The sequence below is a fragment of the Hyla sarda genome, unplaced genomic scaffold (assembly GCF_029499605.1).
Source record: "Hyla sarda isolate aHylSar1 unplaced genomic scaffold, aHylSar1.hap1 scaffold_185, whole genome shotgun sequence".
Lineage (NCBI taxonomy): Eukaryota > Metazoa > Chordata > Amphibia > Anura > Hylidae > Hyla > Hyla sarda.
Genome location: NW_026608499.1, coordinates 277,519 through 301,433, shown reverse-complemented (window position 1 = coordinate 301,433; position 23,915 = coordinate 277,519). Strand labels below are relative to the sequence as shown.

The 23,915-nt window shown below is 47.7% G+C and overlaps 8 non-coding genes across 8 annotated transcripts; all 8 read left to right on the top strand.

Annotated features, from left to right (window-relative positions):
* The first annotated feature begins 7,154 nt into the window (after window positions 1-7,154).
* Window positions 7,155-7,345, top strand: LOC130314888 (U2 spliceosomal RNA). Its single transcript, XR_008862502.1, has one exon. It is a non-coding gene; the product is annotated as a U2 spliceosomal RNA (small nuclear RNA).
* A 2,077-nt stretch (window positions 7,346-9,422) lies between these two features.
* LOC130314822 (U2 spliceosomal RNA) lies at window positions 9,423-9,613 on the top strand. The gene has a single exon (XR_008862442.1). It is a non-coding gene; the product is annotated as a U2 spliceosomal RNA (small nuclear RNA).
* Window positions 9,614-11,704: 2,091 nt separating this feature from the next.
* On the top strand, window positions 11,705-11,895 carry LOC130314820 (U2 spliceosomal RNA). Its single transcript, XR_008862441.1, has one exon. It is a non-coding gene; the product is annotated as a U2 spliceosomal RNA (small nuclear RNA).
* A 2,096-nt stretch (window positions 11,896-13,991) lies between these two features.
* On the top strand, window positions 13,992-14,182 carry LOC130314819 (U2 spliceosomal RNA). The gene has a single exon (XR_008862440.1). It is a non-coding gene; the product is annotated as a U2 spliceosomal RNA (small nuclear RNA).
* A 2,059-nt stretch (window positions 14,183-16,241) lies between these two features.
* On the top strand, window positions 16,242-16,432 carry LOC130314817 (U2 spliceosomal RNA). Its single transcript, XR_008862438.1, has one exon. It is a non-coding gene; the product is annotated as a U2 spliceosomal RNA (small nuclear RNA).
* Window positions 16,433-18,528: 2,096 nt separating this feature from the next.
* Window positions 18,529-18,719, top strand: LOC130314816 (U2 spliceosomal RNA). The gene has a single exon (XR_008862437.1). It is a non-coding gene; the product is annotated as a U2 spliceosomal RNA (small nuclear RNA).
* Window positions 18,720-20,803: 2,084 nt separating this feature from the next.
* Window positions 20,804-20,994, top strand: LOC130314815 (U2 spliceosomal RNA). The gene has a single exon (XR_008862436.1). It is a non-coding gene; the product is annotated as a U2 spliceosomal RNA (small nuclear RNA).
* Window positions 20,995-23,105: 2,111 nt separating this feature from the next.
* On the top strand, window positions 23,106-23,296 carry LOC130314814 (U2 spliceosomal RNA). Its single transcript, XR_008862435.1, has one exon. It is a non-coding gene; the product is annotated as a U2 spliceosomal RNA (small nuclear RNA).
* Window positions 23,297-23,915: the final 619 nt, after the last annotated feature.

Here is a 23,915-nt window from a genome sequence, read left to right as displayed (position 1 = left end):
TCAGCTGGCTGTCTATGTCCCGCATCAATATAGACCAAAGTACAGAGGGTTAGGCTATGCTATTGTGCACCTACCTGATGCATCAGAAGGTGCGAGGCCCTTGCTAAATTCTGTGCACAGACTTTGAGATCTATACTTTAGACTGTATCTAAACCTGCTCCAACATGGACTGACATTCTGGCCTACTTTCAGCCGATGCGACTTGTCTGTCGCTGAACAGTCGCTTTTTATGTATTCAGCACCTATGTATAATGTTGTAAAAATGCTCTAGAAGCTAAAGTCGCAGAAATGTCACACATATTTGGCCTGCAACTTTCTGTGCGACAAATTCAGACAGGAAAAATCAGTATAAATCCTTAGAAAATTATCCCCCAGTGTCTCCATCTGCTGGCGGTATTGAATAAGCATTGCTGCACTGATGGGGTATGCATTAGACGAAAAAAAAGAAGAAAAAGAAGAATAATACGCCCAGAAAAGAGGCGAAAAGGAGAAAAACGTAAAAAAACGTGAAAAAAAAGTAAGAGGAAGAGAAGGGAAAAAAAGGTGGAAATGGGTTTAAAAGTGATTTCGGCGGAGAAATATATATATATATATATATATATATATATATATATATATATATATACGCGCACACACACACTGTTACGCCGAGCGCTCCGGGTCCCCGCTCCTCCCCGGAGCGCTCGCTACACTCTTCTCACTGCAGCGCTCCGGTCAGTTCCACTGACCCGGGGCGCTGCGATACCGCCTCCAGCCGGGATGCGATTCGCGATGCGGGTAGCGCCCGCTCGCGATGCGCACCCCGGCTCCCGTACCTGACTCGCTCTCCGTCTGTCCTGTCCCGGCGCGCGCGGCCCCGCTCCCTAGGGCGCGCGCGCGCTGGGTCTTTGCGATTTAAAGGGCCACTGCGCCGCTGATTGGCGCAGTGGTTCCAATTAGTGTTATCACCTGTGCACTTCCCTATATCATCTCACTTCCCCTTCACTCCCTCGCCGGATCTTGTTGCCATCGTGCCAGTGAAAGCGTTTCCTAGTGTGTTCCTAGCCTGTGTTCCAGACCTCCTGCCGTTGCCCCTGACTACGATCCTTGCTGCCTGCCCCGACCTTCTGCTACGTCCGACCTTGCTTCTGTCTACTCCCTTGTACCGCGCCTATCTTCAGCAGCCAGAGAGGTAGAGCCGTTGCTAGTGGATACGACCTGGTCACTACCGCCGCAGCAAGACCATCCCGCTTTGCGGCGGGCTCTGGTGAAAACCAGTAGTGACTTAGAACCGATCCACTAGCACGGTCCACGCCAATCCCTCTCTGGCACAGAGGATCCACTACCTGCCAGCCGGCATCGTGACTGTAGATCCGGCCATGGATCCCGCTGAAGTTCCTCTGCCAGTTGTCGCTGACCTCACCACGGTGGTCGCCCAGCAGTCACAACAGATAGCGCAACAAGGCCAACAGCTGTCTCAACTGACTGTTATGCTACAACAGTTACTACCACAGCTCCAGCAATCATCTCCTCCGCCAGCTCCTGCACCTCCTCCGCAGCGAGTGGCCACTTCTGGACTACGACTATCCTTGCCGGATAAATTTGATGGGGACTCTAAGTTTTGCCGTGGCTTTCTTTCCCAATGTTCATTGCACTTGGAGATGATGTCGGACCAGTTCCCCACTGAAAGGTCTAAGGTGGCTTTCGTAGTCAGCCTTCTGTCTGGAAAAGCCCTGTCTTGGGCCACACCGCTCTGGGACCGCAATGACCCCGTCACTGCCTCTGTACACTCCTTCTTCTCGGAAATTCGAAGTGTCTTTGAGGAACCTGCCCGAGCCTCTTCTGCTGAGACTGCCCTGTTGAACCTGGTCCAGGGTAATTCTTCCGTTGGCGAGTATGCCGTACAATTCCGTACTCTTGCTTCAGAATTATCCTGGAATAATGAGGCACTCTGCGCGACCTTTAAAAAAGGCCTATCCAGCAACATTAAAGATGTTCTGGCCGCACGAGAAATCCCTGCTAATCTACATGAACTCATTCACCTAGCCACTCGCATTGACATGCGTTTTTCCGAAAGGCGTCAGGAGCTCCGCCAGGATATGGACTCTGTTCGCACGAGGCGTTTCTTCTCCCCGGCTCCTCTCTCCTCTGGTCCCCTGCAATCTGTTCCTGTGCCTCCCGCCGTGGAGGCTATGCAGGTCGACCGGTCTCGCCTGACACCTCAAGAGAGGACACGACGCCGCATGGAGAATCTCTGCCTGTACTGTGCTAGTACCGAACACTTCCTGAAGGATTGTCCTATCCGTCCTCCCCGCCTGGAAAGACGTACGCTGACTCCGCACAAAGGTGAGACAGTCCTTGATGTCTACTCTGCTTCTCCACGTCTTACTGTGCCTGTGCGGATGTCTGCCTCTGCCTTCTCCTTCTCTGCTGTGGCCTTCTTGGACTCCGGATCTGCAGGAAATTTTATTTTGGCCTCTCTCGTCAACAAGTTCAACATCCCGGTGACCAGTCTCGCCAGACCCCTCTACATCAATTGTGTAAACAATGAAAGATTGGACTGTACCATACGTTTCCGCACGGAGCCCCTTCTAATGTGCATCGGATCTCATCACGAGAGGATTGAACTTTTGGTCCTCCCCAATTGCACTTCTGAAATTCTCCTTGGACTTCCCTGGCTTCAACTCCATTCCCCAACCCTGGATTGGTCCACTGGGGAGATCAGGAGTTGGGGGCCCTCTTGTTCCAAGGACTGCCTAAAACCGGTTCCCAGTAACCCTTGCCGTGACTCTGTGGTTCCTCCTGTAACCGGTCTCCCTAAGGCCTATATGGACTTTGCGGACGTTTTTTGCAAAAAACAAGCTGAGACTCTACCTCCTCACAGGCCTTATGATTGTCCTATTGACCTCCTCCCGGGCACTACTCCACCCCGGGGCAGAATCTATCCTCTGTCCGTCCCAGAGACTCTTGCCATGTCTGAATACGTCCAGGAAAATTTAAAAAAGGGCTTTATCCGTAAATCCTCCTCTCCTGCCGGAGCCGGATTTTTCTTTGTGTCCAAAAAAGATGGCTCTCTACGTCCTTGCATTGACTACCGCGGTCTTAATAAAATCACGGTTAAGAACCGCTACCCCCTACCCCTCATCTCTGAACTCTTTGATCGCCTCCAAGGTGCCCACATTTTTACCAAACTGGACTTAAGAGGTGCTTATAATCTCATCCGCATCAGAGAGGGGGATGAATGGAAAACGGCATTTAACACCAGAGATGGACACTTTGAGTATCTGGTCATGCCCTTTGGCCTGTGCAACGCCCCTGCCGTCTTCCAAGACTTTGTTAATGAAATTTTTCGTGATCTCCTATACTCCTGTGTTGTTGTATATCTGGACGATATCCTGATTTTTTCTGCCAATCTAGAAGAACACCGCCAGCATGTCCGTATGGTTCTTCAGAGACTTCGTGACAATCAACTCTATGCCAAAATAGAGAAATGTCTGTTTGAATGCCAATCTCTTCCTTTCCTAGGATACTTGGTCTCTGCCCAGGGACTACAAATGGATCCAGACAAACTCTCTGCCGTCTTAGATTGGCCACGCCCCTCCGGACTCCGTGCCATCCAACGTTTTTTGGGGTTCGCCAATTATTACAGGCAATTTATTCCACATTTTTCTACCGTTGTGGCTCCTATTGTGGCTTTAACCAAAAAAAATGCCGATCCCAAGTCTTGGCCTCCTCAAGCGGAAGACGCCTTTAAATGGCTCAAGTCTGCCTTTTCTTCGGCTCCCGTGCTCTCCAGACCTGACCCATCTAAACCCTTTCTATTGGAGGTTGATGCCTCCTCAGTGGGAGCTGGAGCTGTCCTTCTACAAAAAACTCTTCCGGGCTGCTGTTACTTGTGGTTTTTTTTCTAGGACCTTCTCTCCGGCGGAGAGGAACTACTCCATCGGGGATCGAGAGCTTCTAGCCATTAAATTAGCACTTGAGGAATGGAGGCATCTGCTGGAGGGGATCAAGATTTCCAGTTATTATTTACACCGATCACAAGAACCTCTCCTACCTCCAGTCTGCCCAACGGCTGAATCCTCGTCAGGCCAGGTGGTCTCTGTTCTTTGCCCGATTTAATTTTGAAATTCACTTTCGGCCTGCCGATAAGAACATTAGGGCCGATGCTCTCTCTCGTTCCTCAGATGCTTCTGAAGTTGAACTCTCTCCTCAACACATCATTCCTCCTGACTGCCTGATTTCCACTTCTCCAGCCTCCATCAGGCAAACTCCTCCAGGAAAGACCTTTGTTTCTCCACGCCAACGCCTCGGAATCCTCAAATGGGGTCACTCCTCCATCTCGCAGGTCATGCGGGCATCAAGAAATCTGTGCAACTCATCTCTCGCTTCTATTGGTGGCCGACTCTAGAGACTGATGTGGTGGACTTTGTGCGAGCCTGCACTATCTGTGCCCGGGATAAGAATCCTCGCCAGAAGCCCGCTGGTTTTCTTCATCCTCTGCCTGTCCCCGAACAGCCTTGGTCTCTGATTGGTATGGATTTTATTACTGACTTACCCCCATCCCATGGCAACACTGTTTATTTGGGTGGTCGTTGATCGATTCTCCAAAATGGCACATTTCATCCCTCTTCCTGGTCTTCCTTCAGCGCCTCAGTTGGCTAAACAATTTTTTGTACACATTTTTCGTCTTCACGGGTTGCCTACGCAGATCGTCTCGGATAGAGGCGTCCAATTCGTGTCTAAATTCTGGAGGGCTCTCTGTAAACAACTCAAGATTAAATTAAATTTTTCTTCTGCATATCATCCTCAATCCAATGGACAAGTAGAAAGAATTAACCAGGTCTTGGGTGATTATTTACGACATTTTGGTTTCCTCCGCCAGGATGACTGGGCAGATCTTCTACCTTGGGCCGAATTCTCGTATAATTTCAGAGTCTCTGAATCTTCCTCCAAATCCCCATTTTTCGTGGTGTACGGCCGTCACCCTCTTCCTCCCCTCTCCTACCTCCTTGCCCTCTGGTCTGCCCGCTGTGGATGAAATTTCTCGTGATCTTTCCATCATATGGAGAGAGACCCAAAATTCTCTCTTACAGGCTTCCTTCACGCATGAAGAAATTTGTGGATAAGAAAAGAAGAGCTCCTCCCATTTTTTTCCCCTGGAGACAAGGTATGGCTCTCCGCTAAATATGTCCGCTTCCGTGTCCCTAGCCTATAAGTTCGGGACCACGCTATCTTGGTCCTTTCAAAATTTTGCGCCAGATTAATCCTGTCTCTTACAAACTTCTTCTTCCTCCTTCTCTTCGTATTCCTAATGCCTTTCACGTTTCTCTTCACGTTTCTCTTCTTAAACCACTTATCATTAACCGTTTCTCTCCCAAATCTGTTCCTCCCACTCCTGTCTCCGGCTCCTCGGACATCTTCTCCGTCAAAGAGATTTTAGCATCTAAAAAGGTCAGAGGGAAAACCTTCTTTTTAGTGGATTGGGAGGGTTGTGGTCCCGAAGAGAGGTCCTGGGAACCTGAGGACAATATCCTGGACAAAAGTCTGGTCCTCAGGTTCTCAGGCCCCAAGAAGAGGGGGAGACCCAAGGGGGGGGGGGTACTGTTACGCCGAGCACTCCGGGTCCCCGCTCCTCCCCGGAGCGCTCGCTACACTCTTCTCACTGCAGCGCTCCGGTCAGTTCCACTGACCCGGGGCGCTGCGATACCGCCTCCAGCCGGGATGCGATTCGCGATGCGGGTAGCGCCCGCTCGCGATGCGCACCCCGGCTCCCGTACCTGACTCGCTCTCCGTCTGTCCTGTCCCGGCGCGCGCGGCCCCGCTCCCTAGGGCGCGCGTGCGCCGGGTCTTTGCGATTTAAAGGGCCACTGCGCCGCTGATTGGCGCAGTGGTTCCAATTAGTGTTATCACCTGTGCACTTCCCTATATCATCTCACTTCCCCTTCACTCCCTCGCCGGATCTTGTTGCCATCGTGCCAGTGAAAGCGTTTCCTAGTGTGTTCCTAGCCTGTGTTCCAGACCTCCTGCCGTTGCCCCTGACTACGATCCTTGCTGCCTGCCCCGACCTTCTGCTACGTCCGACCTTGCTTCTGTCTACTCCCTTGTACCGCGCCTATCTTCAGCAGCCAGAGAGGTAGAGCCGTTGCTAGTGGATACGACCTGGTCACTACCGCCGCAGCAAGACCATCCCGCTTTGCGGCGGGCTCTGGTGAAAACCAGTAGTGACTTAGAACCGATCCACTAGCACGGTCCACGCCAATCCCTCTCTGGCACAGAGGATCCACTACCTGCCAGCCGGCATCGTGACACACACATATATATAAACGTATTCTCCGTTGAGATATTGCAGCCGCTGCTGTGTCCAGGCCCAGGAGCCTTAGCACTGTGCTGTGATGTCACTCAATACCACTGACATCACTAGGTGTAAACAACATCTCTCCTTTGCTGTGTATGTGACTATGGAGCTGTTTGGTGATGTCGTCTATTATGGCCTTCATAGAAGCAACAGGAGATTGTTGCATCCATCTAGAACCCTCAGAACTACAGTGCTATGATGTCACTCACTTCCACAGGCCTTGCAGAGTGTAAACAACAACAACCCAGCTTTGTTGTGTATGTAACCATAGGGATTTGTGATGTCACCTAGAACCTTCACAGCAGCGACAGCTTTATGAGGAGCATCAGCACTGCTCTGCCTGAGCAGAACCATCACCGCCATAGGTTGTCAAATAACCCGGGTATACCCCCACACAGGTAAGTCCAATGGGGTGCAGGCATGTCCTCTATGCTTACAGCTTCCCGTGGGTGTTGGTTTGATACCGTTTGGGGACAGCCAAGGAGGCATCTGCAGGCAACAAAGGTAGGTGTGTGCTTGTGTGTGTGTTTCCTATGCAGATCCTAAGCCCAGTGTCACATGCAAGTAGGAGGAGTAAGAAGGGTTCCTGGCAAATCCGGGTTATGGATTGCATTTAAAAAGGCCCCGTGGGAGTGCAATGGGCCCCTGTCTTGCTGCTTAGCAATAATGGTATGGGTTTAGGTTCTGCTGTGTGTACTGGTGGTTGACTGCCCCCCAGCCCAGAGTGTGCATGGAAAATTGTCTGGCAGCCTCCCTGACAGCAAGCAGTGATAGTGCCCATGAAGGGCACCTTGTTGGGCCCGCCCCTTTCACGGTTATCGCTTCTCGGCCTTTTGGCTAAGATCAAGTGTAGTATCTGTTCTTATCAGTTTAATATCTGATACGTCCCCTATCTGGGGACCATATATTAAATGGATTTTTGAGAACGGGGGCCGATTTCGAAGCTTGCTTCCGTCGCCCTATGCATTCACCCGATATGGCAGTATCTTCGGGTACAGTGCACCACCCCCTTACAGGGTTAAAAAGAAAGATTCCTACTTTCATTGCTACCTGCTTGCTGGCTAGCCAGCTAGCCAGCCCTGTGGGCCTTGCTGCTGCTGCAGCCAAAAAACTAAAGGTGGTGCTTCTGCTGCTTCTGCTTCTGCTTGTGTCTGGCCGCTGTTGGAGCGTCCAGGCACAGGACTTCTGCTGCTGCTGACTAAATGGCCTCCTTAATTGGATCATTTGAGTAGCCAGCACACCTGTGCAGGTAGGGCATGACATGATAGGCAGCTGCCTTGATAGCGGGTGGGTGCTGAATGTTCCTAATTGACAAAATAAGATTAATGCTTATGAAGAAATATAAAATCTCATCCCTTCCCCAATATCGCGCCACACCCCTACCCCTTAATTCCCTGGTTGAACTTGATGGACATATGTCTTTTTTCGACCGTACTAACTATGTAACTATGTAACATAACATGGGGGGGGGGGGGGGGGGTCTCCTGGCTGTTCACACAGGTGTGTCATTGCTGTACATTGACCATGCATTGCTTCTGTGGTATTGCAAAGGCAAAGACAAATGCTTCCAGCCATCCATTGCACTAATGGATTGGTCATCAGCTGGCTGTCTATGTCCCGCATCAATATAGACCAAAGTACAGAGGGTTAGGCTATGCTATTGTGCACCTACCTGATGCATCAGAAGGTGCGAGGCCCTTGCTAAATTCTGTGCACAGACTTTGAGATCTATACTTTAGACTGTATCTAAACCTGCTCCAACATGGACTGACATTCTGGCCTACTTTCAGCCGATGCGACTTGTCTGTCGCTGAACAGTCGCTTTTTATGTATTCAGCACCTATGTATAATGTTGTAAAAATGCTCTAGAAGCTAAAGTCGCAGAAATGTCACACATATTTGGCCTGCAACTTTCTGTGCGACAAATTCAGACAGGAAAAATCAGTATAAATCCTTAGAAAATTATCCCCCAGTGTCTCCATCTGCTGGCGGTATTGAATAAGCATTGCTGCACTGATGGGGTATGCATTAGACGAAAAAAAAGAAGAAAAAGAAGAATAATACGCCCAGAAAAGAGGCTAAAAGGAGAAAAACGTAAAAAAACGTGAAAAAAAAATTAAGAGGAAGAGAAGGGAAAAAAAGGTGGAAATGGGTTTAAAAGTGATTTCGGCGGAGAAATATATATATATATATATATATATATATATATATACGCGCACACACACACATATATATAAACGTATTCTCCGTTGAGATATTGCAGCCGCTGCTGTGTCCAGGCCCAGGAGCCTTAGCACTGTGCTGTGATGTCACTCAATACCACTGACATCACTAGGTGTAAACAACATCTCTCCTTTGCTGTGTATGTGACTATGGAGCTGTTTGGTGATGTCGTCTATTATGGCCTTCATAGAAGCAACAGGAGATTGTTGCATCCATCTAGAACCCTCAGAACTACAGTGCTATGATGTCACTCACTTCCACAGGCCTTGCAGAGTGTAAACAACAACAACCCAGCTTTGTTGTGTATGTAACCATAGGGATTTGTGATGTCACCTAGAACCTTCACAGCAGCGACAGCTTTATGAGGAGCATCAGCACTGCTCTGCCTGAGCAGAACCATCACCGCCATAGGTTGTCAAATAACCCGGGTTTAACCCACACAGGTAAGTCCAATGGGGTGCAGGCATGTCCTCTATGCTTACAGCTTCCCGTGGGTGTTGGTTTGATACCGTTTGGGGACAGCCAAGGAGGCATCTGCAGGCAACAAAGGTAGGTGTGTGCTTGTGTGTGTGTTTCCTATGCAGATCCTAAGCCCAGTGTCACATGCAAGTAGGAGGAGTAAGAAGGGTTCCTGGCAAATCCGGGTTATGGATTGCATTTAAAAAGGCCCCGTGGGAGTGCAATGGGCCCCTGTCTTGCTGCTTAGCAATAATGGTATGGGTTTAGGTTCTGCTGTGTGTACTGGTGGTTGACTGCCCCCCAGCCCAGAGTGTGCATGGAAAATTGTCTGGCAGCCTCCCTGACAGCAAGCAGTGATAGTGCCCATGAAGGGCACCTTGTTGGGCCCGCCCCTTTCACGGTTATCGCTTCTCGGCCTTTTGGCTAAGATCAAGTGTAGTATCTGTTCTTATCAGTTTAATATCTGATACGTCCCCTATCTGGGGACCATATATTAAATGGATTTTTGAGAACGGGGGCCGATTTCGAAGCTTGCTTCCGTCGCCCTATGCATTGACCCGATATGGCAGTATCTTCGGGTACAGTGCACCACCCCCTTACAGGGTTAAAAAGAAAGATTCCTACTTTCATTGCTACCTGCTTGCTGGCTAGCCAGCTAGCCAGCCCTGTGGGCCTTGCTGCTGCTGCAGCCAAAAAACAAAAGGTGGTGCTGCTGCTGCTTCTGCTGCTTCTGCTTCTGCTTGTGTCTGGCCGCTGTTGGAGCGTCCAGGCACAGGACTTCTGCTGCTGCTGACTAAATGGCCTCCTTAATTGGATCATTTGAGTAGCCAGCACACCTGTGCAGGTAGGGCATGACATGATAGGCAGCTGCCTTGATAGCGGGTGGGTGCTGAATGTTCCTAATTGACAAAATAAGATTAATGCTTATGAAGAAATATAAAATCTCATCCCTTCCCCAATATCGCGCCACACCCCTACCCCTTAATTCCCTGGTTGAACTTGATGGACATATGTCTTTTTTCGACCGTACTAACTATGTAACTATGTAACATAACATGGGGGGGGGGGGGGGTCTCCTGGCTGTTCACACAGGTGTGTCATTGCTGTACATTGACCATGCATTGCTTCTGTGGTATTGCAAAGGCAAAGACAAATGCTTCCAGCCATCCATTGCACTAATGGATTGGTCATCAGCTGGCTGTCTATGTCCCGCATCAATATAGACCAAAGTACAGAGGGTTAGGCTATGCTATTGTGCACCTACCTGATGCATCAGAAGGTGCGAGGCCCTTGCTAAATTCTGTGCACAGACTTTGAGATCTATACTTTAGACTGTATCTAAACCTGCTCCAACATGGACTGACATTCTGGCCTACTTTCAGCCGATGCGACTTGTCTGTCGCTGAACAGTCGCTTTTTATGTATTCAGCACCTATGTATAATGTTGTAAAAATGCTCTAGAAGCTAAAGTCGCAGAAATGTCACACATATTTGGCCTGCAACTTTCTGTGCGACAAATTCAGACAGGAAAAATCAGTATAAATCCTTAGAAAATTATCCCCCAGTGTCTCCATCTGCTGGCGGTATTGAATAAGCATTGCTGCACTGATGGGGTATGCATTAGACGAAAAAAAAAGAAGAAAAAGAAGAATAATACGCCCAGAAAAGAGGCGAAAAGGAGTAAAACGTAAAAAAACGTGAAAAAAAAGTAAGAGGAAGAGAAGGGAAAAAAAGGTGGAAATGGGTTTAAAAGTGATTTCGGCGGAGAAATATATATATATATATATATATATATATATATATATATATATACGCGCACACACACACATATATATAAACGTATTCTCCGTTGAGATATTGCAGCCGCTGCTGTGTCCAGGCCCAGGAGCCTTAGCACTGTGCTGTGATGTCACTCAATACCACTGACATCACTAGGTGTAAACAACATCTCTCCTTTGCTGTGTATGTGACTATGGAGCTGTTTGGTGATGTCGTCTATTATGGCCTTCATAGAAGCAACAGGAGATTGTTGCATCCATCTAGAACCCTCAGAACTACAGTGCTATGATGTCACTCACTTCCACAGGCCTTGCAGAGTGTAAACAACAACAACCCAGCTTTGTTGTGTATGTAACCATAGGGATTTGTGATGTCACCTAGAACCTTCACAGCAGCGACAGCTTTATGAGGAGCATCAGCACTGCTCTGCCTGAGCAGAACCATCACCGCCATAGGTTGTCAAATAACCCGGGTTTAACCCACACAGGTAAGTCCAATGGGGTGCAGGCATGTCCTCTATGCTTACAGCTTCCCGTGGGTGTTGGTTTGATACCGTTTGGGGACAGCCAAGGAGGCATCTGCAGGCAACAAAGGTAGGTGTGTGCTTGTGTGTGTGTTTCCTATGCAGATCCTAAGCCCAGTGTCACATGCAAGTAGGAGGAGTAAGAAGGGTTCCTGGCAAATCCGGGTTATGGATTGCATTTAAAAAGGCCCCGTGGGAGTGCAATGGGCCCCTGTCTTGCTGCTTAGCAATAATGGTATGGGTTTAGGTTCTGCTGTGTGTACTGGTGGTTGACTGCCCCCCAGCCCAGAGTGTGCATGGAAAATTGTCTGGCAGCCTCCCTGACAGCAAGCAGTGATAGTGCCCATGAAGGGCACCTTGTTGGGCCCGCCCCTTTCACGGTTATCGCTTCTCGGCCTTTTGGCTAAGATCAAGTGTAGTATCTGTTCTTATCAGTTTAATATCTGATACGTCCCCTATCTGGGGACCATATATTAAATGGATTTTTGAGAACGGGGGCCGATTTCGAAGCTTGCTTCCGTCGCCCTATGCATTGACCCGATATGGCAGTATCTTCGGGTACAGTGCACCACCCCCTTACAGGGTTAAAAAGAAAGATTCCTACTTTCATTGCTACCTGCTTGCTGGCTAGCCAGCTAGCCAGCCCTGTGGGCCTTGCTGCTGCTGCAGCCAAAAAACAAAAGGTGGTGCTGCTGCTGCTTCTGCTGCTTCTGCTTCTGCTTGTGTCTGGCCGCTGTTGGAGCGTCCAGGCACAGGACTTCTGCTGCTGCTGACTAAATGGCCTCCTTAATTGGATCATTTGAGTAGCCAGCACACCTGTGCAGGTAGGGCATGACATGATAGGCAGCTGCCTTGATAGCGGGTGGGTGCTGAATGTTCCTAATTGACAAAATAAGATTAATGCTTATGAAGAAATATAAAATCTCATCCCTTCCCCAATATCGCACCACACCCCTACCCCTTAATTCCCTGGTTGAACTTGATGGACATATGTCTTTTTTCGACCGTACTAACTATGTAACTATGTAACATAACATGGGGGGGGGGGGGGGGTCTCCTGGCTGTTCACACAGGTGTGTCATTGCTGTACATTGACCATGCATTGCTTCTGTGGTATTGCAAAAGGCAAAAGACAAATGCTTCCAGCCATCCATTGCACTAATGGATTGGTCATCAGCTGGCTGTCTATGTCCCGCATCAATATAGACCAAAGTACAGAGGGTTAGGCTATGCTATTGTGCACCTACCTGATGCATCAGAAGGTGCGAGGCCCTTGCTAAATTCTGTGCACAGACTTTGAGATCTATACTTTAGACTGTATCTAAACCTGCTCCAACATGGACTGACATTCTGGCCTACTTTCAGCCGATGCGACTTGTCTGTCGCTGAACAGTCGCTTTTTATGTATTCAGCACCTATGTATAATGTTGTAAAAATGCTCTAGAAGCTAAAGTCGCAGAAATGTCACACATATTTGGCCTGCAACTTTCTGTGCGACAAATTCAGACAGGAAAAATCAGTATAAATCCTTAGAAAATTATCCCCCAGTGTCTCCATCTGCTGGCGGTATTGAATAAGCATTGCTGCACTGATGGGGTATGCATTAGACGAAAAAAAAGAAGAAAAAGAAGAATAATACGCCCAGAAAAGAGGCGAAAAGGAGAAAAACGTAAAAAAACGTGAAAAAAAAGTAAGAGGGAAGAGAAGGGAAAAAAAGGTGGAAATGGGTTTAAAAGTGATTTCGGCGGAGAAATATATATATATATATATATATATATATATATATATATATATATACGCGCACACACACACATATATATAAACGTATTCTCCGTTGAGATATTGCAGCCGCTGCTGTGTCCAGGCCCAGGAGCCTTAGCACTGTGCTGTGATGTCACTCAATACCACTGACATCACTAGGTGTAAACAACATCTCTCCTTTGCTGTGTATGTGACTATGGAGCTGTTTGGTGATGTCGTCTATTATGGCCTTCATAGAAGCAACAGGAGATTGTTGCATCCATCTAGAACCCTCAGAACTACAGTGCTATGATGTCACTCACTTCCACAGGCCTTGCAGAGTGTAAACAACAACAACCCAGCTTTGTTGTGTATGTAACCATAGGGATTTGTGATGTCACCTAGAACCTTCACAGCAGCGACAGCTTTATGAGGAGCATCAGCACTGCTCTGCCTGAGCAGAACCATCACCGCCATAGGTTGTCAAATAACCCGGGTTTAACCCACACAGGTAAGTCCAATGGGGTGCAGGCATGTCCTCTATGCTTACAGCTTCCCGTGGGTGTTGGTTTGATACCGTTTGGGGACAGCCAAGGAGGCATCTGCAGGCAACAAAGGTAGGTGTGTGCTTGTGTGTGTGTTTCCTATGCAGATCCTAAGCCCAGTGTCACATGCAAGTAGGAGGAGTAAGAAGGGTTCCTGGCAAATCCGGGTTATGGATTGCATTTAAAAAGGCCCCGTGGGAGTGCAATGGGCCCCTGTCTTGCTGCTTAGCAATAATGGTATGGGTTTAGGTTCTGCTGTGTGTACTGGTGGTTGACTGCCCCCCAGCCCAGAGTGTGCATGGAAAATTGTCTGGCAGCCTCCCTGACAGCAAGCAGTGATAGTGCCCATGAAGGGCACCTTGTTGGGCCCGCCCCTTTCACGGTTATCGCTTCTCGGCCTTTTGGCTAAGATCAAGTGTAGTATCTGTTCTTATCAGTTTAATATCTGATACGTCCCCTATCTGGGGACCATATATTAAATGGATTTTTGAGAACGGGGGCCGATTTCGAAGCTTGCTTCCGTCGCCCTATGCATTGACCCGATATGGCAGTATCTTCGGGTACAGTGCACCACCCCCTTACAGGGTTAAAAAGAAAGATTCCTACTTTCATTGCTACCTGCTTGCTGGCTAGCCAGCTAGCCAGCCCTGTGGGCCTTGCTGCTGCTGCAGCCAAAAAACAAAAGGTGGTGCTGCTGCTGCTTCTGCTTCTGCTTCTGCTTGTGTCTGGCCGCTGTTGGAGCGTCCAGGCACAGGACTTCTGCTGCTGCTGACTAAATGGCCTCCTTAATTGGATCATTTGAGTAGCCAGCACACCTGTGCAGGTAGGGCATGACATGATAGGCAGCTGCCTTGATAGCGGGTGGGTGCTGAATGTTCCTAATTGACAAAATAAGATTAATGCTTATGAAGAAATATAAAATCTCATCCCTTCCCCAATATCGCGCCACACCCCTACCCCTTAATTCCCTGGTTGAACTTGATGGACATATGTCTTTTTTCGACCGTACTAACTATGTAACTATGTAACATAACATGGGGGGGGGGGGGTCTCCTGGCTGTTCACACAGGTGTGTCATTGCTGTACATTGACCATGCATTGCTTCTGTGGTATTGCAAAGGCAAAGACAAATGCTTCCAGCCATCCATTGCACTAATGGATTGGTCATCAGCTGGCTGTCTATGTCCCGCATCAATATAGACCAAAGTACAGAGGGTTAGGCTATGCTATTGTGCACCTACCTGATGCATCAGAAGGTGCGAGGCCCTTGCTAAATTCTGTGCACAGACTTTGAGATCTATACTTTAGACTGTATCTAAACCTGCTCCAACATGGACTGACATTCTGGCCTACTTTCAGCCGATGCGACTTGTCTGTCGCTGAACAGTCGCTTTTTATGTATTCAGCACCTATGTATAATGTTGTAAAAATGCTCTAGAAGCTAAAGTCGCAGAAATGTCACACATATTTGGCCTGCAACTTTCTGTGCGACAAATTCAGACAGGAAAAATCAGTATAAATCCTTAGAAAATTATCCCCCAGTGTCTCCATCTGCTGGCGGTATTGAATAAGCATTGCTGCACTGATGGGGTATGCATTAGACGAAAAAAAAGAAGAAAAAGAAGAATAATACGCCCAGAAAAGAGGCGAAAAGGAGAAAAACGTAAAAAAACGTGAAAAAAAAGTAAGAGGAAGAGAAGGGAAAAAAAGGTGGAAATGGGTTTAAAAGTGATTTCGGCGGAGAAATATATATATATATATACGCGCACACACACACATATATATAAACGTATTCTCCGTTGAGATATTGCAGCCGCTGCTGTGTCCAGGCCCAGGAGCCTTAGCACTGTGCTGTGATGTCACTCAATACCACTGACATCACTAGGTGTAAACAACATCTCTCCTTTGCTGTGTATGTGACTATGGAGCTGTTTGGTGATGTCGTCTATTATGGCCTTCATAGAAGCAACAGGAGATTGTTGCATCCATCTAGAACCCTCAGAACTACAGTGCTATGATGTCACTCACTTCCACAGGCCTTGCAGAGTGTAAACAACAACAACCCAGCTTTGTTGTGTATGTAACCATAGGGATTTGTGATGTCACCTAGAACCTTCACAGCAGCGACAGCTTTATGAGGAGCATCAGCACTGCTCTGCCTGAGCAGAACCATCACCGCCATAGGTTGTCAAATAACCCGGGTTTAACCCACACAGGTAAGTCCAATGGGGTGCAGGCATGTCCTCTATGCTTACAGCTTCCCGTGGGTGTTGGTTTGATACCGTTTGGGGACAGCCAAGGAGGCATCTGCAGGCAACAAAGGTAGGTGTGTGCTTGTGTGTGTGTTTCCTATGCAGATCCTAAGCCCAGTGTCACATGCAAGTAGGAGGAGTAAGAAGGGTTCCTGGCAAATCCGGGTTATGGATTGCATTTAAAAAGGCCCCGTGGGAGTGCAATGGGCCCCTGTCTTGCTGCTTAGCAATAATGGTATGGGTTTAGGTTCTGCTGTGTGTACTGGTGGTTGACTGCCCCCCAGCCCAGAGTGTGCATGGAAAATTGTCTGGCAGCCTCCCTGACAGCAAGCAGTGATAGTGCCCATGAAGGGCACCTTGTTGGGCCCGCCCCTTTCACGGTTATCGCTTCTCGGCCTTTTGGCTAAGATCAAGTGTAGTATCTGTTCTTATCAGTTTAATATCTGATACGTCCCCTATCTGGGGACCATATATTAAATGGATTTTTGAGAACGGGGGCCGATTTCGAAGCTTGCTTCCGTCGCCCTATGCATTGACCCGATATGGCAGTATCTTCGGGTACAGTGCACCACCCCCTTACAGGGTTAAAAAGAAAGATTCCTACTTTCATTGCTACCTGCTTGCTGGCTAGCCAGCTAGCCAGCCCTGTGGGCCTTGCTGCTGCTGCAGCCAAAAAACAAAAGGTGGTGCTGCTGCTGCTTCTGCTTCTGCTTGTGTCTGGCCGCTGTTGGAGCGTCCAGGCACAGGACTTCTGCTGCTGCTGACTAAATGGCCTCCTTAATTGGATCATTTGAGTAGCCAGCACACCTGTGCAGGTAGGGCATGACATGATAGGCAGCTGCCTTGATAGCGGGTGGGTGCTGAATGTTCCTAATTGACAAAATAAGATTAATGCTTATGAAGAAATATAAAATCTCATCCCTTCCCCAATATCGCGCCACACCCCTACCCCTTAATTCCCTGGTTGAACTTGATGGACATATGTCTTTTTTCGACCGTACTAACTATGTAACTATGTAACATAACATGGGGGGGGGGGGGGGGGGTCTCCTGGCTGTTCACACAGGTGTGTCATTGCTGTACATTGACCATGCATTGCTTCTGTGGTATTGCAAAGGCAAAGACAAATGCTTCCAGCCATCCATTGCACTAATGGATTGGTCATCAGCTGGCTGTCTATGTCCCGCATCAATATAGACCAAAGTACAGAGGGTTAGGCTATGCTATTGTGCACCTACCTGATGCATCAGAAGGTGCGAGGCCCTTGCTAAATTCTGTGCACAGACTTTGAGATCTATACTTTAGACTGTATCTAAACCTGCTCCAACATGGACTGACATTCTGGCCTACTTTCAGCCGATGCGACTTGTCTGTCGCTGAACAGTCGCTTTTTATGTATTCAGCACCTATGTATAATGTTGTAAAAATGCTCTAGAAGCTAAAGTCGCAGAAATGTCACACATATTTGGCCTGCAACTTTCTGTGCGACAAATTCAGACAGGAAAAATCAGTATAAATCCTTAGAAAATTATCCCCCAGTGTCTCCATCTGCTGGCGGTATTGAATAAGCATTGCTGCACTGATGGGGTATGCATTAGACGAAAAAAAAGAAGAAAAAGAAGAATAATACGCCCAGAAAAGAGGCGAAAAGGAGAAAAACGTAAAAAAACGTGAAAAAAAAGTAAGAGGAAGAGAAGGGAAAAAAAGGTGGAAATGGGTTTAAAAGTGATTTCGGCAGAGAAATATATATATATATATATATATATATATATATATATATATATATATATATACGCGCACACACACACACACATATATATAAACGTATTCTCCGTTGAGATATTGCAGCCGCTGCTGTGTCCAGGCCCAGGAGCCTTAGCACTGTGCTGTGATGTCACTCAATACCACTGACATCACTAGGTGTAAACAACATCTCTCCTTTGCTGTGTATGTGACTATGGAGCTGTTTGGTGATGTCGTCTATTATGGCCTTCATAGAAGCAACAGGAGATTGTTGCATCCATCTAGAACCCTCAGAACTACAGTGCTATGATGTCACTCACTTCCACAGGCCTTGCAGAGTGTAAACAACAACAACCCAGCTTTGTTGTGTATGTAACCATAGGGATTTGTGATGTCACCTAGAACCTTCACAGCAGCGACAGCTTTATGAGGAGCATCAGCACTGCTCTGCCTGAGCAGAACCATCACCGCCATAGGTTGTCAAATAACCCGGGTTTAACCCACACAGGTAAGTCCAATGGGGTGCAGGCATGTCCTCTATGCTTACAGCTTCCCGTGGGTGTTGGTTTGATACCGTTTGGGGACAGCCAAGGAGGCATCTGCAGGCAACAAAGGTAGGTGTGTGCTTGTGTGTGTGTTTCCTATGCAGATCCTAAGCCCAGTGTCACATGCAAGTAGGAGGAGTAAGAAGGGTTCCTGGCAAATCCGGGTTATGGATTGCATTTAAAAAGGCCCCGTGGGAGTGCAATGGGCCCCTGTCTTGCTGCTTAGCAATAATGGTATGGGTTTAGGTTCTGCTGTGTGTACTGGTGGTTGACTACCCCCCAGCCCAGAGTGTGCATGGAAAATTGTCTGGCAGCCTCCCTGACAGCAAGCAGTGATAGTGCCCATGAAGGGCACCTTGTTGGGCCCGCCCCTTTCACGGTTATCGCTTCTCGGCCTTTTGGCTAAGATCAAGTGTAGTATCTGTTCTTATCAGTTTAATATCTGATACGTCCCCTATCTGGGGACCATATATTAAATGGATTTTTGAGAACGGGGGCCGATTTCGAAGCTTGCTTCCGTCGCCCTATGCATTGACCCGATATGGCAGTATCTTCGGGTACAGTGCACCACCCCCTTACAGGGTTAAAAAGAAAGATTCCTACTTTCATTGCTACCTGCTTGCTGGCTAGCCAGCTAGCCAGCCCTGTGGGCCTTGCTGCTGCTGCAGCCAAAAAACAAAAGGTGGTGCTGCTGCTGCTTCTGCTGCTTCTGCTTGTGTCTGGCCGCTGTTGGAGCGTCCAGGCACAGGACTTCTGCTGCTGCTGACTAAATGGCCTCCTTAATTGGATCATTTGAGTAGCCAGCACACCTGTGCAGGTAGGGCATGACATGATAGGCAGCTGCCTTGATAGCGGGTGGGTGCTGAATGTTCCTAATTGACAAAATAAGATTAATGCTTATGAAGAAATATAAAATCTCATCCCTTCCCCAATATCGCGCCACACCCCTACCCCTTAATTCCCTGGTTGAACTTGATGGACATATGTCTTTTTTCGACCGTACTAACTATGTAACTATGTAACATAACATGGGGGGGGGGGGGGGTCTCCTGGCTGTTCACACAGGTGTGTCATTGCTGTACATTGACCATGCATTGCTTCTGTGGTATTGCAAAGGCAAAGACAAATGCTTCCAGCCATCCATTGCACTAATGGATTGGTCATCAGCTGGCTGTCTATGTCCCGCATCAATATAGACCAAAGTACAGAGGGTTAGGCTATGCTATTGTGCACCTACCTGATGCATCAGAAGGTGCGAGGCCCTTGCTAAATTCTGTGCACAGACTTTGAGATCTATACTTTAGACTGTATCTAAACCTGCTCCAACATGGACTGACATTCTGGCCTACTTTCAGCCGATGCGACTTGTCTGTCGCTGAACAGTCGCTTTTTATGTATTCAGCACCTATGTATAATGTTGTAAAAATGCTCTAGAAGCTAAAGTCGCAGAAATGTCACACATATTTGGCCTGCAACTTTCTGTGCGACAAATTCAGACAGGAAAAATCAGTATAAATCCTTAGAAAATTATCCCCCAGTGTCTCCATCTGCTGGCGGTATTGAATAAGCATTGCTGCACTGATGGGGTATGCATTAGACGAAAAAAAAGAAGAAAAAGAAGAATAATACGCCCAGAAAAGAGGCGAAAAGGAGAAAAACGTAAAAAAACGTGAAAAAAAAGTAAGAGGAAGAGAAGGGAAAAAAAGGTGGAAATGGGTTTAAAAGTGATTTCGGCGGAGAAATATATATATATATATATATATATATATATATATATATATATACGCGCACACACACACATATATATAAACGTATTCTCCGTTGAGATATTGCAGCCGCTGCTGTGTCCAGGCCCAGGAGCCTTAGCACTGTGCTGTGATGTCACTCAATACCACTGACATCACTAGGTGTAAACAACATCTCTCCTTTGCTGTGTATGTGACTATGGAGCTGTTTGGTGATGTCGTCTATTATGGCCTTCATAGAAGCAACAGGAGATTGTTGCATCCATCTAGAACCCTCAGAACTACAGTGCTATGATGTCACTCACTTCCACAGGCCTTGCAGAGTGTAAACAACAACAACCCAGCTTTGTTGTGTATGTAACCATAGGGATTTGTGATGTCACCTAGAACCTTCACAGCAGCGACAGCTTTATGAGGAGCATCAGCACTGCTCTGCCTGAGCAGAACCATCACCGCCATAGGTTGTCAAATAACCCGGGTTTAACCCACACAGGTAAGTCCAATGGGGTGCAGGCATGTCCTCTATGCTTACAGCTTCCAGTGGGTGTTGGTTTGATACCGTTTGGGGACAGCCAAGGAGGCATCTGCAGGCAACAAAGGTAGGTGTGTGCTTGTGTGTGTGTTTCCTATGCAGATCCTAAGCCCAGTGTCACATGCAAGTAGGAGGAGTAAGAAGGGTTCCTGGCAAATCCGGGTTATGGATTGCATTTAAAAAGGCCCCGTGGGAGTGCAATGGGCCCCTGTCTTGCTGCTTAGCAATAATGGTATGGGTTTAGGTTCTGCTGTGTGTACTGGTGGTTGACTGCCCCCCAGCCCAGAGTGTGCATGGAAAATTGTCTGGCAGCCTCCCTGACAGCAAGCAGTGATAGTGCCCATGAAGGGCACCTTGTTGGGCCCGCCCCTTTCACGGTTATCGCTTCTCGGCCTTTTGGCTAAGATCAAGTGTAGTATCTGTTCTTATCAGTTTAATATCTGATACGTCCCCTATCTGGGGACCATATATTAAATGGATTTTTGAGAACGGGGGCCGATTTCGAAGCTTGCTTCCGTCGCCCTATGCATTGACCCGATATGGCAGTATCTTCGGGTACAGTGCACCACCCCCTTACAGGGTTAAAAAGAAAGATTCCTACTTTCATTGCTACCTGCTTGCTGGCTAGCCAGCTAGCCAGCCCTGTGGGCCTTGCTGCTGCTGCAGCCAAAAAACAAAAGGTGGTGCTGCTGCTGCTTCTGCTGCTTCTGCTTCTGCTTGTGTCTGGCCGCTGTTGGAGCATCCAGGCACAGGACTTCTGCTGCTGCTGACTAAATGGCCTCCTTAATTGGATCATTTGAGTAGCCAGCACACCTGTGCAGGTAGGGCATGACATGATAGGCAGCTGCCTTGATAGCGGGTGGGTGCTGAATGTTCCTAATTGACAAAATAAGATTAATGCTTATGAAGAAATATAAAATCTCATCCCTTCCCCAATATCGCGCCACACCCCTACCCCTTAATTCCCTGGTTGAACTTGATGGACATATGTCTTTTTTCGACCGTACTAACTATGTAACTATGTAACATAACATGGGGGGGGGGGGGGGGTCTCCTGGCTGTTCACACAGGTGTGTCATTGCTGTACATTGACACATTGACCATGCATTGCTTCTGTGGTATTGCAAAGGCAAAGACAAATGCTTCCAGCCATCCATTGCACTAATGGATTGGTCATCAGCTGGCTGTCTATGTCCCGCATCAATATAGACCAAAGTACAGAGGGTTAGGCTATGCTATTGTGCACCTACCTGATGCATCAGAAGGTGCGAGGCCCTTGCTAAATTCTGTGCACAGACTTTGAGATCTATACTTTAGACTGTATCTAAACCTGCTCCAACATGGACTGACATTCTGGCCTACTTTCAGCCGATGCGACTTGTCTGTCGCTGAACAGTCGCTTTTTATGTATTCAGCACCTATGTATAATGTTGTAAAAATGCTCTAGAAGCTAAAGTCGCAGAAATGTCACACATATTTGGCCTGCAACTTTCTGTGCGACAAATTCAGACAGGAAAAATCAGTATAAATCCTTAGAAAATTATCCCCCAGTGTCTCCATCTGCTGGCGGTATTGAATAAGCATTGCTGCACTGATGGGGTATGCATTAGACGAAAAAAAAGAAGAAAAAGAAGAAGAATACGCCCAGAAAAGAGGCGAAAAGGAGAAAAACGTAAAAAAACGTGAAAAAAAAGTAAGAGGAAGAGAAGGGAAAAAAAGGTGGAAATGGGTTTAAAAGTGATTTCGGCGGAGAAATATATATATATATATATATATATATATATATATATATATATATATATATATATACGCGCACACACACACATATATATAAACGTATTCTCCGTTGAGATATTGCAGCCGCTGCTGTGTCCAGGCCCAGGAGCCTTAGCACTGTGCTGTGATGTCACTCAATACCACTGACATCACTAGGTGTAAACAACATCTCTCCTTTGCTGTGTATGTGACTATGGAGCTGTTTGGTGATGTCGTCTATTATGGCCTTCATAGAAGCAACAGGAGATTGTTGCATCCATCTAGAACCCTCAGAACTACAGTGCTATGATGTCACTCACTTCCACAGGCCTTGCAGAGTGTAAACAACAACAACCCAGCTTTGTTGTGTATGTAACCATAGGGATTTGTGATGTCACCTAGAACCTTCACAGCAGCGACAGCTTTATGAGGAGCATCAGCACTGCTCTGCCTGAGCAGAACCATCACCGCCATAGGTTGTCAAATAACCCGGGTTTAACCCACACAGGTAAGTCCAATGGGGTGCAGGCATGTCCTCTATGCTTACAGCTTCCCGTGGGTGTTGGTTTGATACCGTTTGGGGACAGCCAAGGAGGCATCTGCAGGCAACAAAGGTAGGTGTGTGCTTGTGTGTGTGTTTCCTATGCAGATCCTAAGCCCAGTGTCACATGCAAGTAGGAGGAGTAAGAAGGGTTCCTGGCAAATCCGGGTTATGGATTGCATTTAAAAAGGCCCCGTGGGAGTGCAATGGGCCCCTGTCTTGCTGCTTAGCAATAATGGTATGGGTTTAGGTTCTGCTGTGTGTACTGGTGGTTGACTGCCCCCCAGCCCAGAGTGTGCATGGAAAATTGTCTGGCAGCCTCCCTGACAGCAAGCAGTGATAGTGCCCATGAAGGGCACCTTGTTGGGCCCGCCCCTTTCACGGTTATCGCTTCTCGGCCTTTTGGCTAAGATCAAGTGTAGTATCTGTTCTTATCAGTTTAATATCTGATACGTCCCCTATCTGGGGACCATATATTAAATGGATTTTTGAGAACGGGGGCCGATTTCGAAGCTTGCTTCCGTCGCCCTATGCATTGACCCGATATGGCAGTATCTTCGGGTACAGTGCACCACCCCCTTACAGGGTTAAAAAGAAAGATTCCTACTTTCATTGCTACCTGCTTGCTGGCTAGCCAGCTAGCCAGCCCTGTGGGCCTTGCTGCTGCTGCAGCCAAAAAACAAAAGGTGGTGCTGCTGCTGCTTCTGCTGCTTCTGCTTCTGCTTGTGTCTGGCCGCTGTTGGAGCGTCCAGGCACAGGACTTCTGCTGCTGCTGACTAAATGGCCTCCTTAATTGGATCATTTGAGTAGCCAGCACACCTGTGCAGGTAGGGCATGACATGATAGGCAGCTGCCTTGATAGCGGGTGGGTGCTGAATGTTCCTAATTGACAAAATAAGATTAATGCTTATGAAGAAATATAAAATCTCATCCCTTCCCCAATATCGCGCCACACCCCTACCCCTTAATTCCCTGGTTGAACTTGATGGACATATGTCTTTTTTCGACCGTACTATCTATGTAACTATGTAACATAACATGGGGGGGGGGGGGGGTCTCCTGGCTGTTCACACAGGTGTGTCATTGCTGTACATTGACCATGCATTGCTTCTGTGGTATTGCAAAGGCAAAGACAAATGCTTCCAGCCATCCATTGCACTAATGGATTGGTCATCAGCTGGCTGTCTATGTCCCGC